Source organism: Astatotilapia calliptera, chromosome 3, assembly GCF_964374335.1.
Source record: "Astatotilapia calliptera chromosome 3, fAstCal68.1, whole genome shotgun sequence".
NCBI lineage: Eukaryota > Metazoa > Chordata > Actinopteri > Cichliformes > Cichlidae > Astatotilapia > Astatotilapia calliptera.
In genome coordinates, this window is record NC_137424.1 from 70,771,447 (window position 1) to 70,775,893 (window position 4,447).

Below are 4,447 nucleotides of genomic sequence, written 5' to 3' on the forward strand. Positions count from 1 at the left end.
GGATGAAATGCTGTAGTTTGTCTCTGTGTTGAGGTGGATCAGTGATCCTGCAGAGTCCTGTCCTCCCTGTGATGGAGGGAGATGACGTCACTCTGCTCTGTAAAACAAAGACCACTCCCTCCAACCTCCCAGCTGCTTTCTATAAAGATGGCTCCCTCATCAGGAAGCAGCCTACAGGTCACATGACCATCCAGCATGTTTCCAGGTCTGATGAAGGCCTCTACAAGTGTGACATCAGCGGTCATGGAGAGTCTCCATCCAGCTGGATCACTGTCACAGGTGACACACTCACCTGTCTGTGTTTCTGCAGCTTTCAACATTCACAATGTGACGACAACTTAATGACTGTGTTTGCTTTATTTTAGGGGAACAAACCACCACACCTCCACCTATATCCACCTCTCCTGCTGTTCTCTCTGTGTTGTCATGTGTTGGATCAATCTGTATTTTGGTTCTACTGGTGTTACTGGTTCTGCTGGTGAGACGATGTGTTCACACAAGACCTGAAGGTGAGACTCAGACTTCCTGATATTTCATGTATGCGTTTATTTAGTAGAATAAAGTTTATTAACGTTTATTATGATCACAGTAACAAATTTGTTTACATATTTAATTTTTATTATTGTTCATTTTTTACATTTCAGCAGAAGTCCACAGGCATTATGTTTACACTGACTAGTTTCTTAAATTTATTCAATTCATTTGAGTTCAATTGCAAAACCAGTTGCCTCAAGGTGTTTTCTATTGTTTGGTAAAAGCTGTATAGTTAAAAAAAAAAAAAAGAAATAAAGACAAAAAATCCAACCCCAACAATCATATAACCCCCCCATGAACCAGAGCTTTAGTGACAGTCAAAAAGCAGCAAAACAAGGCTCAGGGAGACTCATGTGATTGGTTTGAGGGGAGGAAGACAGGACAAATAATAATCTAATAATGGCTAATAATTAAATGTAGAGAAATATATAAACACTTAGCGAGTGGGGAAAAAAAAAGGTGAAGGAGAAGGAAACACTCAGTGCATGTCACCATCACTGTGAGAGGAAATGGAAATGGAAGAAATTTAAATTAATATTGATGGACACAACCTGGTTAAAAATGACTATACGATTTCTCACAGTGTCACTGGAGGCCAAGGTAATGTTAAATTCTCAGTTCTTTTGATCTTTGGGCTGAAGGAAGGACAACACTCGGTGTATAAATGCTCAATCAACAATCTCTTTATTCCATACAATTCTTATTATTCCATACAACACTTTTGAGCATAAACCATCCGGAGGGGAGAGCACGGGAGGGTGTCCGCCTGCTCTCAAAGTGTCTGAGCGTTTCTCACATTCTTATAGCTTCAGCCCCCCTCCAAAGTCATAATACCTAAGCATCCACATTCTTTCTCTCTCTCAGTGAGCCTAAGTTATGACCTTGGCTTCCTGTGTTCTGTTCTTTTCTAATCAGTCAAAAAAGGCCATGATTCTCTGAAAACAGTATTTCTTATACCTCAGCAGTATAATGCATCATAAAACAATATCATCCATTTACAATAAATCAGCAGTCTAATGTAATACAAATCAATACAATAATAATACAAATCAGTTTAATAAATGTAATAGTTATCACCTTTTTCTAAGTCAGGAGAATAATGCAAACTAAAACTACATAATAATTTCACAATCTTTAATTAGGGGTATAACACGGCACAAGATAATAAAATGATCTCACAGTAACAAAAATGAGAGTAAGTATCTGGTTAGATAGCACAATTATGAGATTTTTGGGGGTCAAAACCCTGTTTAAAGATTTAAATTATATTACTGAATTGTTTTTCATTGTTTCAGCAGATCGAGGAGAAAGTGGAGAAGATGACCTCCTCACTCATCTCATCATCAAGATATCAGTTTATCAACAACAATCTGTCAAAGAAAGACGAGGTAGTGTTATTATTATTTTGTTCTTTATGAAGTTCATCACCATCGCACGTGAGTTCTTTAATATTCTTTAAATATTCTTAGTAAATATATTTATGGAAAGAATTTTGACAAGCAATCCCCAAAAGTTGATTCTGCTCATCTGGACAAAATGTTTTCAGTGGGAGAAACGTTTCGTCACTCATCCAGGTGACTCCTTCAGTCTCAGCTGACTGCAGGTTTCAATCTTACAAACAGTACATTTGCATATTGACTGAAACCAGCCCACAGAAGGAACAATGGGCTGGGAGGTCAGTTCCTTGATCATTAATATGCAAATTGTCACAGCCACTGATCAATAATAATTGATTAATGGCCATTATCACCATTCACAGAGAGTTGGGGAATGGCTGCCATCACAGCATTGTAAGATGGTGAAAGATTTTCCCCTAGGCCCCCTCCTCGATTCAGAGATGGTCTTTCCCTTTTCACGTAAATGGCCTCCTTGACTCCGCACTTTCGTAAAGCACGTTTTCAACAGCAATACTTAAAAAAAAAGGGAGATTTAAAAAACTTGTAAAGCAATAAAGACATCTCAAGGAGAATTGAATCTTGAATGGAAATTTGTAATAAAAAACATTATGATTCCCATGCCCCAAAAAGAGTCAGTCAACAGCTGAAACAAATATTTATTTAATTGTGTCAAAAATTTAATAGAAATTTGGTTCAAATGTGACAGATCAGCATTTTTCTTTAGGGACGCTTTGATTTTATTTTAACTAATGACTCAGCCATGGGTCCAGATGTCAGGTGTGTTGTGAACTAAGAACATTATCAGTGTTGTAATTGAAAAGTAGGAGCTTAGAGAAGCTCTGATTAGTCTGACATGTATCTGCTGTCTGGTTTTTGGTGCTCATGAATTTATTTTCACTATGAGAAATAAAAGAAACATGAATGGACACGATGTCTTTTTAAAAAGTTCACAATCGTTTATTATTTTGAAGTTCTTCATGTAAAACCATCAGCAGCAACTTCCTGTTGTTGATTACAGTTCATCTAACACATGAATGTTCTCGCCACAGTTTTTACTGTTTTGTCTAATAAAAGTGTTCATGCTGTGAGAACGTATTTGCTTTGTGCTCTGTGGTGAAGAGTGTCAGTCTGCAGTGGAAAAAGATGGCAGCTTTGTGGTCGTCCACCTGCATCTTTCTCAGAAACACCCCACAGTTCTTTGTGGTCACTCAGTGTTTCACAGCAGAGGTGTTAAGATGAGAAAAAAAAACTGTACAAAGATGCTGTGGTTTTTAAAGCAGAACATCGGTGGCATGTAGCTCCTCCTGTTCATGATCCATCACAGTTCTCAGGTTACTGTAACATGTGATGTACAGAAAGAAAGATGTACTCTGTCCAACACAGACAAAATCTAAAATCTAAAAACTCCACTGAGAAGTCACAAAAACAGTCAAATAGATTCAAATTAATCTGGTTTCACTAAAACCTGACTTTTGCAATGGCTGGCACATCATGTAGTTTCGTGATGGAACATTAGAAACAGTAAAAATGTTTTGCCATGTTTACCTGCACTGGTGTAGTTGCAGTTTGTTGAAGTTTTGTTTTTTTTTTAGACATTTATTCGGCTGTGGTCTACTTAGCAGTGAGAACTGAAGACATCGGTTATGGATAAACAACCATCACAACAAGATGACAGAACAGGTACAGCTGCTCTTTGTCTTTGCACAGAGACAAGCTAGCTGCTCATGCTGTTTTCATCCATCATGCTAAGCTAAGCTGATCAAACCACATCCTCACTCAAGCTCAGAACTCAGTCCAGTGTGATGCAGAGAGGTGGAGATTGGAGGTCTTGATTGAACTACAAAGCTTGTAATCATGTTTCCTGTTGTTTGAACTGTGTGTGTTTGTGTTCAGACTTTAAACCAGAGCCAGACGTCGTCTACTCTTCACTGAAGTAGTCCACCAGTCCAACCACCGATGTCCAGCTGTTGGTCTCTAACTGGTCCCCCCAGCACCTCAGACCAGAATACAAAATTATAACAAAGATGCAACACATTTTTCTTTAAAAAAATAAATAAATAAACCAAATGCCTGAATGACATAAAAGGCTCAAGACTGTCCTTTCCAAGCAGGGATCAATGTCTACAGACACTTCTTTAGCAACACACACACTTCTTTAGCAACACACACAACTCACACCATGCCTAGACATCCTCTGTTGAGCCAGTGTGCAAAGTGGCTCACCCCAGCCATAAACTGTTCAGACTGCTTCCATCAGGAAGGAGGTTCTGCAGCATCCGATCCCGTACCAGCAGACTGAGAGACAGCTTCTTCCATCAGGCCATCAGACTGCTGAACACTTCATAGACACCTCAGCTTCACTACTGGAACTTTAACATTATGCACTACACACTGTATATAAATGCCACTTGTTTTGCACATATTCAACTCTGTATATTTTATATATTTTATTATTATTATTATTTTTTTTTTTTTTAACTATTTAATTTGTAAAAATGTGCACACACACACACACA

General features: G+C 38.2%; 1 long non-coding RNA gene across 1 annotated transcript; it reads left to right on the forward strand.

Moving 5' to 3' along the window:
• The first annotated feature begins 397 nt into the window (after positions 1-397).
• On the forward strand, positions 398-4,006 carry LOC113011272 (uncharacterized). The gene is made up of 3 exons (XR_013906488.1): positions 398-509; positions 1,833-1,922; positions 3,524-4,006. It is a non-coding gene; the product is annotated as an uncharacterized LOC113011272 (long non-coding RNA).
• The last annotated feature ends 441 nt before the right edge of the window (positions 4,007-4,447 follow it).